At 37.1% G+C, this 15,933-nt stretch overlaps 1 protein-coding gene across 1 annotated transcript in view; it reads left to right on the top strand.

Annotated features, from left to right (window-relative positions):
- Nucleotides 1–15,933, top strand: part of COG5 (component of oligomeric golgi complex 5) — a 174,696-nt gene that overhangs the window by 11,062 nt on the left and 147,701 nt on the right. The window lies entirely within an intron of this gene.

Genomic DNA, 15,933 nt, shown 5'->3' with positions numbered 1-15,933 from the left:
TTTTTATATTGTGTGATCAAAAAATTATTAGACAATGACTTAGTCCTATAACTGGCAGATGCTGTGTTGCAAGCAGAAAGTTTATGTATTTATTTAGTATGTCAGTCTGATTGGAGCACTTAAGTGCCAGTTCTATCATTGTAAGTTAGAATATTTTTTCTGATTATTTTTACTTTTCTTTCCATTTTGCTCTACCATTACATCTTCAGAGTATATAAAATAATACTGTCTGTTAACTACCTGGATTACCTTGATCCTGTTAAACAAATTAATACAATTTAGTGGTAAAATCTGAGATGTTTAGTGTAGTTTTTAGGGTTTCTTTCTTTGATAGAAAATACTTTTTAGTACTCATTTTCCTCTTTTTTTGTTTCACCATTTGTGGAGGGATAGAATATAAGAAAATAAAGATAGTGCAGAAGATAATCTCACACCTGAGGAGTTGCAGCTGTACTAATCACCAAAGATTAGGAACAGGCCTGCCCTTAATAGGCCACATCTGTGTCCAATAAGAAGATGAGTGCTACAAAAGAGTGGGGTAGCTGGGTGAGGAGAGAGCTGGAGTTTGTTGGTTGTGCTGTGAAGAAGGAGTCAGTGATGTGAGGAGCTGCCTATGAGAAATCACTGAGAAGGTGTGGGAGCTTTGCAGTAAGATGATGACAACTGTTTAAATAAAAAAAAAGACCTTGCACTTTCTTTTGTTGAAGTGCTGCAGTCTTTTGAGTTTCTTGTTTTCAAATACTTGGTGTTTTCCTGAAGCTTAGCAAAGTCTGAGTAATTATTGTTGAACGTGAGGGGAAATGTGTCCCATTAGGCGACCCTTTTGAATTGGATCCTACGGTCCCTGGGGGAAGCCAAGGCTTGTGGTCCTTAATTTAATCCTTCATCCTTAGTTCTGGATGGTTTATGGCCCGGTAAAGTACCTTATCTACTGTCATTTCTCTTTCCATCTTCTTTCCTGGTATTTCTTCCTTTCTTCTCTCTTACCTCTCCATCTGCATCTTTGTCACCCTTGGCTGGTTTGCATTCTTCCTGCTTCCCAGCTGGCCATGCCTCCCAGCACAGCGTGGATGGGAGCACCCCCTGAGGAGATGCTGGTGCAGGGAATTGGAGGTGCCTGTCCTGTGTGGAGAGACAGTGCTGGGTGTGGGATAGCTCTGTTCCAAGGGAGGAGAGCTCGGGGGCTGCACTCAGCATGGGTCAGGGTTCTGCTGTGGGAGTCAGCAGGGAGTGTGGGGTATGGCTGGGGAAGTGCTGTGCTTCTGGACTTGGAAAGCATTGGCATGGGTGGGAGATCTCTAGCAGAGTAGTGGTAGTGTGTGGCAGGAGAGCACTGGGGATGTGGTGGCTTGGGGTGAGGCTGTGCAAGTGCCGTGCTTCAGGAAGATGGGAAATGTGATGTAGTGCTCTGAGGGTGGGAAGCATGGGAACAGCACTGAGAGCTGGCAGTTCAGTTGGTGAGATATGAAAGCTTTGGGGCAATGCTGCAACTTCTGATGGTAGTAAATAGGTGGTAGACGTGAGTGCTGTGAGAGCCTGGTATTGGATAGGGACCTCTGGGTCACAGAGGCTTGCTTTCATGTCCAAGATGAACCCTGATCTGTGGTTTAGCCAGATATTCCTGAATATCCCTTTCATCTCTTGTTCCAGGAAAAAAATCATTCCATTGTTTATTACCTTTCTGTTGTACATGTGGTGCAGAGTAATTTCTGCTTTCTCAAACTCAGCCCTGTGATATTACTGTGAAAGCTTTGCACTTGCTGTGGTAAAAGATACCTTCCATTGCTTCTAAGGTATTCTGTGCAGAATCTTGAGATAACTGTCAAGTTTTCTTTTAATGTACTGCTACACTATGTGTGTATGTTTAGATATGTATTTAACATATATTCCTGTAGCTAATCTATGTTAGTTCCATCACAACTTCTACTTAGTAGTGTATTGAAGTTTATTTTGCAGTGATGGGAAAGGCTGTGGTAAATATAGAAAGTATTTGAATTAGGTAGAAATATGTGTCAATTAGAGAAACTACAAGAAACAGTAGCTTTTACTGAGAAGCAGGTTTTTTCTGACCTGACTTCCTTAAGCAAAGGAAGTCTAGAACAAATAAACTATTTGTTGGAGTCTGTATAAGAGTGCTGTTAAATAGTAGGACACACAGATTTATCAAGAATGAATCCTGTTTAACCAACCGTATTTTCTTTGTTGGCAGCGTAACAGGCCTTGGGACTAGAGAGATCAATGGCTGTCTTGTAGTTTGATTTAAATAGGGCTCTTAACACCATTGATTTAAATAGGGCTCTTGACACCGTGTCACAGTACAGGATTGGCAATAGAATCCAGATGAAAATGTCATGCAGTGAATGCAGAAGTTCAGAGAAAGCTGTACCCCAAAAGCCTTCATCTGTTGTTCACTTACCCAGCAATATATCAAGCAGGATGTTGCTAAAATGTGTTCTGTAGCTGGCTTGTATTTTCATTAATGATTTGAGTGATGTAATATGGCATATATCCTTATTAAATTTACTACCAATAATCAAGCAGAGATGAATGGGGAGGTGTGTTAGGAAACGGGATTAGAATGAAAAATATTCTTAGCGAATTGGAGATACATCTTACCTGAACTGATTTTATTTCTTTCAGACAAGTGCAAAGTCCTCACAATAAATAGTTCTAGTTAAGAGGGGGAACAGGAGAAATGACTGAATGGATTACACTTCTGCTGAGAGGGTTGGTAGTTCCGCACAAATTGAGTGCAAGCCACTTGTTCATTTATTTTGTAGCAGTGTGACATTGTTGGCAATAAAGTTTGTGCTGATATTTGTAAGGAACGGTATTGTGTGCAAGGCACTTGAAAATAATCTTTTGTTCATGCTTCAAACAGAGTATCAAGTCCCTTTTGAAGCACCTCATTGAAGGAAGATGTATGTTAATTAGAGAAACTCCTAAGCACAGCAGCAATGGTGGCTGAAGGTCTTGAGGATAGTCAGTGGGTGAAGGAGCTGGAAGTGTGTGGCTGTGTTTTGGAGGAGAGCGAGAGGGAGAGTAATGTTCTTCAGGTAAACAAAGGTTTTTCAGACGGGAAGGGATTAAATGGCTCTCCATATGCACTGTGATTTAAACAGTAAGTAATGGGCCTAAAATGATGCGCAAAGGAATTTTTTTTCTGAAATATTAGGAAAGAGTTCTGCCAGAAATTATAATTTCAGGGGAGCTGCGAAGCAGTATTTGAAGCCTTTTTAAAAGTGTTTTAGACAAAGCATGTACCGGGAATGAAATCATATAGTCATGGAATAGCTTGGGTTGGAAGGAACCTTTAAAGCTGATCTAGTTCAACTCCTCTGCAATAAGCAGGGATAATTAGATAAAGATGATTTTGCCTTGAAGTGGGAGGACTCAGTGAGGTGATCAGCTCCCAGTCCTTTGTGTCTCTTGGAGATATTCCCCTCCTTCCCCATTTTTTTTTTGTTTGGTTGGTTTTGCTTTTTTTTTTTTTTTAAATTGGCATGCTTCATATAAAATGTTCTTCACAAGTTGGTTTGTTGGGCATTGTTCCCAGATACCACCTGGAATATTATTAGAACAGTGTGACAGGAAATTTCATGCCATCACTTCAGCCTCTTCTTATCATTCCTTTAGATGAGATAGAAAAATTTCCTCAAAGACCTTCATCTCAACCCTCTGACACAATTACTTCTCTTCTTTTTGACTGACATTCACATAAACTTCACATAGTTCATTGTGTTACTTGAGTGCTGCAAAAACTGACCCTCAAAAGCTATTATGTCAGTCTGGTCTAGGAGAATGCAGTGAGCAGGAAAAGGAAGGTGATACTGACTGTGTGAATGTAAGTGTCCTGTATCTATTTTTTTCCCCTTTTCTGGGAAAGAAGGCAAGCTGCCTGTTTTTAAGAAAGATGTTACTTTTCTCTTTCAGTTTTTTAGTATTTGGGATGAGTGATGAATATTGTTATGTGTTTATCTAAATACTAAGCACTACTAAATAGTATTCAGGAAACAACAGTTTTAATTTGTTGTTCTAGTGGTAAGTATTAAGCTAGTTTATTTTATACTAGTTAGCCCTATCAATTGCCAGGTGGAATTACCTTTAATTGTGGTTTCCACAGTGTACCTTATTATTTGAGTATTAAAATAGCCTCAGTAGCCTAGCTAATACACAGTGACTTATTCTGAAGTGATTGCAGATTGACTGACTGCAATATTTGTTCCTCATGTTAAATATTGTTGTCTAAAAGCTGTTTCATTTTAGCTGCTACAGTTTTTGCAGTGACATTCAATGTGTTATGTGTCTGTACACAAGTATTACTAAACTTGCAATGGTAAACTGTCTGAACACCTGCCATGGATACTGTGGCAGCTCTCTTTCACTGCCGTCTTCTTCCTGTATCCTGCTCAGTCATGAACTTCTTTTTTGTTCTTCTGTTCCCAGCAATAATTTACAGTGTATGATTGCCAAGCCAGATCTTGTGTTGACTGCTGTTAAAGTGAGGATGGACTTGGCTACTGTCATGTCAGTGAAGTCTTTCTCTGCTAGTACACAGAGCAGACAGATTTGGTGATACTAATACTGCTGTACACAGTTTCTCATAAGAATCAACACTCAGCAAACTTGAGGGAAGTATTGCTTTCATGGTACTTTTGCTTAGGGACTTAGATGCCTTACAGTTTGCTGCCTTGTGCAATATCTAGTGTCCCCCAAAATAATACAGCACATGTCTGTAGCACAATGCATTGTTCTGTAGGGGTAAGTGAACTGATTTAATTAATTGAAATTACATGGCTTGGATTGCATGACTCTTTGCCTGGGGTAATTAGTCTTGCTGAGAATGACTGAATTGTATTACTGGCTCAGAGCCATCTGCATTAGTGCCACTGCTTCAGGTGGTGCATCTGCATCCATAGCAAGTGCAAATATCCTGCTAAAACATTTTCTTCTATCCCCGGTGGTGTTAACAGTAACAGTGCCAGACCTTGACTGATGTGGTCTGGACTAAAAAATACTGTGCCTTTCTGCAGCTGAATGCAGTCTCCATGTTCTTCAATTTCATGTTGTTGCTTTCAGTTGAGTTGGTTTTTATTTTGCTTTATGTTTTTTGTGAGATTCTGTTACCTGTAAGATGGAAGATAATGCAGAAATTTGATGTGTGAATTTTTATTTGTAGTATTCCAGGCCAAAAAAAACCCTTTCTGGTGGGAAAGTTAATTTTTTTTCTTGGCTTTTGAAATAAAGTACATTCTTGGTAGTATGTAACAAGTTCATTAATTTGAAACATTAACTGTAAGATAACAAATTAATGTGCATGTAATAGAATGATCTTCAAAACTTAATACAATTTTTCATTATTAAGAGGCTAATAGTGTAAGACCTCTTTATCTTCTTTGAGCAAGGCAGACAGAACATACAGATTTTACCATCAAATTATGTTTTGCTGTGACTAGGATTCCTAGCTTGGAAACCTGATGTTAGACAAAACATCTTACATAAATATTTCATGTGTTTTACCTATTCTCTGGCATCAGTCTTCTTCTAGCCATTTAAGTAGAACTCACTAAACAGTGACAGGCACGCAAGAGAAAAGACTTAAGTTTGAATTGATGCAAGTAACAAATCCTGTTGCAATTTTCTTTTTAAACATATCCTTTAAATTACCAGGGTTTTGAGTTTAATTTTCTTTATGCATACAGTTCAAGAAAAAGAATCCGAGTATGTTTGTAATTCTGGGATTTCTTCATGCCTAGTTTCCATTAAACAACTGTAAACAAGTTTCAAGTTTGCTGTATTAGGTGAAAATTTTTTCATGTAAGCATTAAGTTTATTTCTGGTATCGATGAGATTAATCTTTTAGCTGTAACTACTCAAAAAATTTGATTTTGCTGTACTATTAAGTGTCTGATAATTTTAGCCTCAAGCACATAGGCCTTGTTGTAGGGCTGTGTGTCAAATGTTTTAAAATGGGTTTAGTATTCCACTTTCTATCATGGTGTTAACCTGTTCCTAAGGGATATATTACTGACAGCCCAGTAGTAAGGCTGTGTCAGAAGTTATTTATGGTGTGTTCAGGTTGCTTTTGCTGTAGCATGGAGAGTATTTTTAAAAGTTTTTATCCATATTCCAGGCCCATCAAAGACTATTTCTGTCTTTTGCTTTTTTTCTTTTTCAGTTACAGATGTCTACACCTTTTGTTCCTTATATTTCTGAAAAGCTTTACTCTTTCAGCTCCCTGTCATCTGTTCCCTAAATCTGATTTCTGCTATTTCATTATTAAGATCAGTTATGACTTTTATTGTATGATCCAATGTATAGAAGTTTTGGTTGTAGGCCAGTATTACATTAAGCTAGGCTTCAGCTGGTACAGAGTAAAATCTGGGCCTGACAGCTCTTGGTTTATTCACTTCTAACAGGTCAGAGAGCTCCAGTAGGAAAGAAAAGATAGTGGACAATAAGTAAGGAATGGGAGGTGGAATGTGATGGACTGCCACAAAGTGTTTTCTGCTTGGAGATGAATTATTGTCAGGACAGCAGAAGAACTGCACCAATCATGCAGTTGATAAATTATTATGCATTTAAACTGTCTATGGACAGGGACATAAGGCACAAATAGTGTTTGCATTGGTAGCACATTCAGTTTATTGTTTGAGATTAAGCCAGTACTTCTTATTTCATAAAATTACTGTGACTGCAGTGTTTTCCATTTGCTTTGGTAATACATCACGTGGTCTGGGGTTTTGTGATCTAGAGGTTGTATCTGGGGTTTGTAGTGTCACCTAATGCTGAAATAAAGGGACTTCGGAATTTTGAAAGAAGAACTGATTGGAAAGGAAGAATAGAAGGAGTGATGAAAAGGGAAATTGTAGAAGATGATCTTGGCAATTACACCATCCTATCGTTTTCATTAATAGGTTTAAATGTAAGGGCCATGTCTCATAGTTCTTTATTTTCCAATTTTTGTTTGTTTATTTTGCAATTAGTGAATTTAAATGTGTAACTCTAAAATCTGAAAACTGTACTAATTACTTTGAGAGGAGAAGGAGAATTTTGTACCCTCATAGAACAGTAAGGAGTTATACCAAACCTCTTTTGCTGTTAAGACATATTTGTTCCCCACCAGAAGGATGGCATTGCAACAAGGTGTGGACCTTGTTTTTGCTTTACCCATTGATCTTTTCAAGTGTTTGAACAGTAAATATTTTTGTATTTGTTAGCTAAGGTGTGTCATAAGAGTAGAGATACGATAGATATGAGAGAGCCAGCAACACAAATAGGCTTGTATTTATGAATGTTTGTGTTCAGCCAGATACAGGGTATATACTAATTCAGAAGATTATTTTTATTTTTAATTGGTTTGAAGCAGTTATGATTGTGTAATTAGTACAGATCCTATGACATCTATGAGTTTTGAGACAAAATATTTTTACTGGATAGTCATACTTATTCAATAGAACTACATAAATATAGAAAGAAAAGCCCTGGGTTTCTGTTTCCAAGTGACATACAAAAACTAGCAAGACCAAAAGATGTCTGCAAGCTCTGTCTGCCTTTGAATCTAGTAATTTTTGTGCACTGACTTAAAAGACTCCATGTTAGTTTAAAAAAAAAAGACCAGACCCAAGATGAAAAAAAAGATTAAAAGAAGTACTTTTGACTAAGAGAACGGAAGGGACACAGAGGTTAGTGGTGAGTCTCTGAGAGTTTCTCCTTTTGCAACTTGTAAATTATAAATACATTGTAGAGAGTATGAGTTAGATGGCAAGACTTTGAAAATAATTTGCATTATCTCTTACATATTACATAAACAAAGCAAAAGCTGTGTGTATATGGTCATGATGAGAAAGGCAGTTGAATGACATAATTCCAAACAGTAAATGAATGCAGGGCTATCAACAACACAGAGTGATGTCATCTCTAAATTTGTGGTATATTCTTACTCTGTTTCAACAGGCATTAAAGTTCAAGTAAACAGCGAAGTGCTAGGGCTCTAAAATTGGTGACACAAATGACTAGAATGGAAAAATTTACTTCTCTAGTTCCTTTTGCAGCTGGAATGATACATCTGAAACAGTATGGATCCAGTTGTCTGTTCTGCTCTGTGTGGAAGTTCTGCAAGGATTTGCAGTTTTATATTTCTGGCTAAGTATGCATAGGCACTGTGTGAACCTCTGGTAGGACATGGCATTTATAACTTTCTCTGGAGATTCAGAACTAAACTGCAGGTTAGTTCTCCCAGAATGAGAGTAGCGGTCTCTAAGATGATCACATTGGTGGTTTGAGTTCAATAGATGATCATTTGTCCATGGAAAGGTGTAGAGAAATGTCACACATATTTTTTCTAGGGTTGCTGGCTGAGGGTAGCTGAGTTTTCTTTTTCTGTGGCTGATGGTGAAATCACTTGTTTAGTGGTCAAGGAAATAACACTGAAAAGCAGTTTCTAGTAATGATCTTTTTCTTTCTGCTGGGACTGAAGCATTTATTAGTGTGTGACCCAGTGGTTGAACAGAAGAAGAGCATGATTCATTCAGAAATAATACTTCAATATTGTATGCCTGACAAAACAGAATGGTTTTTATTTGTTTTTGAACAAACAAATTCAGCAGTAGAGTGAGAGAGAATAGAAATGGATAAAATGGACAGGTGACTTGTGGTGACCAAGGAAAAAGTGAGCATTGGATTAGAATGATTACTAGAAAATCAAATAATGATGGTAGAAAATAATTTTCAGAAAATTCCATTGGGGATCATAGAAAGACAAGTTTCAGTAGAAGTAACTGTAAATGCATATAGATCTGAAAGTCAGCTAACAAAACCCGAAAGATGTTACTTTCACAGCCCACTGAATTGAACCAGAAAAACCAAATCGTTGCATGTTTCCAAAGTGTGTGGAAGCACAGTGCTGGGAGCCTAGACTACTTGTCCTCTGCAGCCACTGCTTTACACAGTCACCCATTTCTAACACAGGAAATGTTATTTTGTGTTCTCTTATAATAAACAAACTTATTGGAATTGGAAGACATTTGTTGCCAGAGTGGCAAGTTGGGCAAGTTGTGACGCATAGGGCAAACTGAGAATAGACCCAGTGTTCAGTGTTTAGAGTTGATTTTCCATTGAAGAGGATCTTCAGTAGGTGGGGCACATGTATTTAGCCAAACTTGAAAGCTGAAAGCTTGCTGAGAAGACAATATTAGGTTGTGAAAAACTGGCTTTTTGGCAGTCAAGAAAGAGGGTACTCCTGGCTGAAGGCCTGTTCTAATGTAGTGACAAAGCAAAGACAACAACTACCATTGGAAAACAATGTATAAATACCACTGAATGCATTGCAAATATAGATTATAGGTATGAAAAATCTAAAATATTGCAAAAAATAGTCCATGACTGACTGGAACCAGAAAGACACCTATCATGGAATAAACGTATTAATATACTGGTTTTCAGATTGTTCATAAAGATGGAGAATATGAGGACTTTTCAGTACGTGCTCTTGTTTTCTGTTTGAAGGCAGTGAATTTGTTCTTCCATAGAGTAAGGATACCAACAACTAACAAGGATGTTACACAAAAGTGCTAAGTTCCCAGAGACATTAGTTTGTAATTCTTTACTGACTAGGGAAGGAGAAAGTCCAACTTGTGTTGTTCCAGCATTTAGAAGGAGATGGTATTTCTATTGATATTAATGTCAAGTAGATACAAAGCTACTCTAAAAAAATAGTAGCGAAGTTGAATTCATTTGAAAGAAGAATTCAGGGCTGTAAAGCTGAATTAATGATAGTCAAGTACCTTTTTATGGAAAAGATGTGTTGTCAAACAAATTTTTGTGTTTTGCTTACTGAATTGATTAAAAAAATTGTGTAGATGTGTTATAGATTTATGTGCATAAATTTAGATGACTTAAACCTCCCTTTTTAAGTTATTTTTCCCCAAAGCAAGTATTTAAATAAGCCATATTCTCCTCACCTCAAAGCTGCTCTACATTCTTAGTAGATGATTTTGTTACTAGGGGAGCTGGAACAGAGAAATAGGGGTAACTAAACTGTAAAGCTTTGGAATTGGACCATGTCCTTGCTGGGATTGCTTTACCAATGTTGTTTCTGTTCTTGCATTCATGCAGCTGTGTCAGACAAATCTGTACTTCTGCAAATGGTGTAGGGAATTGTGCTCTACAGATAAAAACAGTTTTGTGGTTACCTGTGAATAAATGCAATTATACATGTCACAGTGGGTGATTAAGTGGGCCCTTTTTCATGAAGATTAAGACTGTAGAGGTGCATTCATAGGGAGAAAATAAAGGACCCACAGAAGGGCTCTTGGATTTGCAGGAAAGGAAATGGCAAGAGCTAAGGACTAGAAAATGAGGCCTGGAAATTCAGAAGTATAAAATAATTGAAAAATTGGATTATATACACAATTTTGTTGTAATTCTTCAAGTAAATACTGGTTGTTCAAATCTTATACATAATACCCAATTTTATCCCGTTCATTTCTCATTAAAGTATAGCCAGTTCTGGTTAAAAAGTCTAACCAAATAGCTGTGATAAGTAGACTGAAGGCTAATCTTTGTTCAGGCCCTGGATGGGAGCCAGTATCCCTATTGTTACTAGTTATCCCTGTAACTATTGTTACTATTGTCTTGTATGTAACACAAAGTAATGAGAAGTGTAGAGTAAGATTTCATTCTTCACAGGAAACAGCTTTAAAAATAGGCTGTTTTCACAGGAGTAGTTTTTTCTCTTTGTCACCCAACTCATACATGTAATTTTCAAATATTGTTTAAGCATTTTATCATCTCTGCTCAGTTATTGTTTGAAACATAAAATAGTCCAGTTGTCTTATGTGTTTACCTTTCAGGCCCAACCTTCAGTTATTCACAGGCATTAAGTCTAATTACTGACTTAGTTGTCTTAAAGTTAGACCTTCTCAGCTGAAAACCAGCAGGGTCTCATACCTTTTTTCATGTAATCTCAGGGAAAAATGTGGAAACCTAACCTCATTAAAAGAAGGAACTTCCTATTATTTTGAGAACAGTACTGTTTCTCTGCCAGGTTGTCTACAACTTCAAAGATTCCCCCCTTGCCCAGTTTTAGCAGACCTGATTGGCAAACTAGAGTTGCAGAAAGTTTTGACTCGAAAAAAAATTCAGGGCACAAGAAAAAATCAGTGACTGAATCAAAAGTTTCTCACTTTTATTCTAGTTTATTTGAACTGCTCTGGAATCTTCGCTGTATGCTGTAAAACTGAGGCAAGATTTATTAGAAGCTTCTGAATATATTAACTTTTTAAAGATCTCTTTAACTTGTCTTCATGTGCACTTTTCTGTACTTCATTGCTGTTTGATGCAAGTGCAGATGAGCTATATACCTCCATTTTAATAATTTTGACTGTAAAGGTTATATGTCCATAATGTAATCTTTACCCACAGATTCTCTTCATCGAATCACAGAAGGGTTTAGTTTGGAAGGGGATCTTAAAGACCATCTGCTTCCACCCCACTGCTGTGAGCTAAGACACCTTCCACTAGACCAGGTTGCTCAAAGCCCCATCCAACCTGGCCTTGAATACTTCCAGGGATGGAGGTTCCAGAGCTTCTCTATGCAGCCTGTTCCTGTGCCTCACCACCCTCACAGTAGAGAGTTAATTCCCAATATCTAACCTAGACTTGTCCTGCTTCAGTTTGAAGCCATTTCCCTTTGTCCTTTCACGACGTGCTCTTGTTAAAGAGCTTCTTGTAGGTCCCACTGATACTGGAAGGTGCTCTGAGGTCTCAGAGCCTTCACTTCTCCAGGCTGAACAACCCCAACTCTCAGCTGTCTTCATTGGAGAGTTGCTCTACCCCTGTGATGTCTCCATGGCCATTCTGAACTTTCTCAGGTCAACATGTTTGGGTTGTGGCCCCAGAGCTGGACACAGCAGTCCAGGTGGGGTCTCATGAGAGAGGAGTAGAGGGAGCATCACCTGCCTCTTCCTGCTGGCCAGATTCCTTTGATGCTGATGAGCTTCCTTTGACTTTCTGGGCTTCAGGCACATTTCTGGGTCATATCTGGGTCATATCGAGCTTCTCCTCAACCGATTTTCACGTCTTTTGTTTTGTTTGTCCTTGTTCATTGATAGCTCTCATTTACTAGCTGTTAGAGCTCTTAGCAGGAGTAATAATCTTCCTCAATTTTATTAAGGTGTTTTAAAACAGCAGTGCTCACACTCATCTTTTGTTTTGTGGTGATGCATACATGGCAAATAGTGTTCCTTTAGCTTTTTTTTTTGCCTTAAGTGTGTTTTCAGCCTGTTGTAAATGCAGCCTAGTATACAAATTATCACTGATTTGTAATAATTTAATTGATAATTTATATTTGAAATAACTTACTGATGTGGGAAGATGTCCTTTTCTCCTCCTTATCCCTTTTTATCTCTATTTCTGACTGGAATCTATGAAAAATATCTTGAAATAAAATTTGAAAGCAAACTGTGGTGGAGAGTAGCAATAAGTTACTGTGCTTTTTCCCCCCTACTAATTGAGTTGAAATTGAATTTAATTTGAAGTAAAATCTCACAACAGATTGTGAGAGTTCCTGGTACAGTTAAAAGTAAAACTGTGCTAATACAGCTATGTTAATAGCAGTCTGACATAGCCAGAGTGACAGATTTTACAGCAATGTTGTTTCAGCAGTGACATTGATTTGTTTATTAGCTATGTTATCAGGTTAAACTGTTACAATATATGGTAGGAAGTTAGAGATCGTGTCAGGGTAACAGAAACCAAAAGTATATTTCCACAAACCCATCTTGGAAAGGAGACACGAGTGTGCTGTGTGCCAACAGCTTTGTGCTCTCAGCCTGCCTGCCTGCTTGCCTGGCTGCAGTGTCAGGAATCAGAATGTGGATATAGAAATGCTTATATGCTAAGGATACAATTCATTCAAACTATAAAAAGAATTGGTTTAATAATTTCAGGTTGTGTACCTATCACACAGCTTTCACTGTAAATCTCCTGTTTTTTCATTTCAAGTCGATTTCTTTTCATTGTGTGAGAATTTCTTTGTAAAATAGGAAAAGAAGGTGATACAGAAATCCATAAAGTAAATACACAAGAAGATATTTCTCCCATTGTTTCAATCTATAATAATCACTGAAGTATAATTTTAGCAAAGAATTTAAAGATGCCTAATGATATATCTCCTTCAATTTATTACTCTACAAAAATAATTAAACTGTGATAAAGAAGCAGTAGTTAAAAACATACTGTGGTAGTGAAACACACTCTAAGCACCCAGATGAACTGAAGTTATCTGACTGACTTAAAGGAAAATTCAATTGCATATTTTAAAATGTATCACTGGGAGCACATGCTTAACCTTTCAGGTCTTTTCTTGTAATGCTTGTACTCTGTATGTATTTTGTATTTTATCTGTAGGAAAAGAGGTAATAGAATTGTGCATGCTTTTGGTTTGGCAGTTATTCTGTGTATATTTTGTTAAATCAAAAGCCTTTTCTGGAGTTGCTATTCATCTTGCTCCCCCCTCTCCTCCCAGCAATTTTGGCACAACCACATATCACACTCAATGATTCAAAGACAAGTTCTTTTTTTTTTTGGCTGCTACAACCTAAAAATTAAGGTTAGCATTTTTCCCACAGCAAGTGTGTGTTGCCCTCTGCCTTTCTGTGGTCCTGATGGCCCTAGCTGCCTTAGAGTGCTCCCTTCTGCCCTTTTCTGCTGGACCTGTACTGCTCTTCTTCTTCACATCCTTCTTCTTTAACACTTACTGTCTCTGAGGGATTCTGATTTTCCTGTTAGTATGTGGTTTTTTTCCTTTTTTTTTTTTTTTTTTTTTTACCTTCCCCCACCAAAACAAAACCCAAACCCTGGATTTAATTTTGCTTCTTGAATTGCACAAGTGCTCTATGAAGTAGAAAAAGGAGATGGTAATTACAGAGTCAGATTCTTCTTTCCTCTTGGTGTAAGACAAATACATTCAGTGATATAATGGCAGAATGTGTGAAGTAGGAGTGGAATTCAGCTCTTATAAGGCTGGAAAATTTTAAGACAGAAGGTGATTGTTCTTAGCTGTATGTTGGAGGTATTTTGTCTGAATAATGGGTAACAGAAGAGTAATTTAGCATATTCTAGATTTTTTAATACTGCATTGAAACTTCGCTGAAGAATGCTGTATTCTCTCCTTTCAAAAGAGTTTGATGGCAATTGGCAACTAAAACCTTTTTCATAGGAAACAAACATAAGTCTAGAATATTCAACTGTCAAGAATTTGATAATTAGCACATACATCACTTTAAAAAGAAATACTGCAATATGGTATATTTAATGGTTAACATAACAGAAATTTTGTTCTTCTGTCTGGGTAAATTCTGTAGCCTTTCAAAGAATTATTTAACTTAAAATGAAAAAATCCAACACAGGTGGGGGAGATAGGATGTTTAAGTTTATGTGTGGTGGGACATAGTGCCTGTCAGTCCAGTTCAGTGATACTCTTACCAAACCTCCTTCATATAAATAAAAAATAGATCCTGATGTTAAACCCTTTTGTGTGTACAAATAAATAATAATTATGTATGACATACATGTGTGTATTTATGTAACAATGAAGGGAGGTGAATTGATCTGATGTGTATCCAACTGCATACATTTTTAATCTAATATATTTAGAAAGTACAGAAGTGACTGCTATTCCCTTGGCACTAATAAAGTAAACAGAACTTCCGACCATGTGTGGATTACATGCCTTGTAATCCATAAAAATTGTTGTGTACTAGAAACTAGATGTTTGTGATGTATTTACATTTCAGTTTCACAGGTTTGTGATGTACTAGTGTGTGAAGGTATGCTCCTTGAATATTCTAATAGATACTGGCACTGCACTCTGCTTATTTTGGTATTTTTAGTGGGGGATAACCTCATTTTACAATGTAAAATTGAATGGAAATGAATTTGCAGTTAAAAAACAACATAGTCAGATACCAGCTAATACTTTAGAGACAGAGAACGTGTGGAAATTGGCAGTGCTTGCTTGTGTTTCTGAGATGTGTTTGCTGGAATTAATATTTTTGGAGTCCTGTGCAATTCTGCTTGCCTTAGGCTGAGTGGTGTGAAATGTAATTGAACTAATGATTCACTGTGGTGAGATCATTTTAAAGAATGTAGTGGGCTTCTTATTGTACAATACTATGGCATAAATTTGCCCTTTTTTCTTCAGCAATGCTGCCTCTTTGCATTCTGTTTTAGTCTATCTGTCAAGCACCCACACCATCATATCACTCCTGAAATCCTCGTGTCTGTAGGATATGCAGTGTGTCTTCACAATTTACTTTTTATTTTGTCTTGTGTTAAATTTGTCATGTGGTACAGATAATGTATGGTTCTGTTTTATGATGGCTTCTGGGTGTATGTAGGATGGCACATATTCTTACTTGTGTTCCTTCCTTCTGTATGTAGAATTTTTTTCTGCAGCCCTCAAAGTGTACTCCAATGTAATATAAGTCCCCTTTTAAAATTTTGTTGAAGATGAAGAATAGTAAAAATGAAGCTGCTTATATTCGTAAAGGCAATCAATGAGTGTGATCGACGCAGCCTTTAAAACTGGGCTTAATCTCTTTGGGCAGTTCCTAGGCTGCTCTTTCTCTGCTATGAAGTGCTGCTTCATTGCATCTGATTTTCTAATGAATGAGCTTTTAACACTAAATGTGTAATTCTTGAGGTTTTATTTAATTTTAAGAAGTAAGGTTATGTTGTCAAGAAACCTTTCAAGTCTGAAAGCTTTTCTAAATGCTTTTTTCAGATAAGGACATGATGTAGACTTATTAATCTGTTCATTATCATTTCTCCTTTCCATCTTTTTAAATGAATGAGTAGTATCTTTCGTTTAAGAATGCTTTATGGGAAGATTTGTAATCACTGAAATCATGTTATGATATTAACCCTACA

Source organism: Molothrus ater, chromosome 5 (assembly GCF_012460135.2).
Source record: "Molothrus ater isolate BHLD 08-10-18 breed brown headed cowbird chromosome 5, BPBGC_Mater_1.1, whole genome shotgun sequence".
Lineage (NCBI taxonomy): Eukaryota > Metazoa > Chordata > Aves > Passeriformes > Icteridae > Molothrus > Molothrus ater.
The sequence above is the reverse complement of the archived record's forward strand: the minus strand, read 5'-3'. Positions and strand labels throughout refer to the sequence as shown.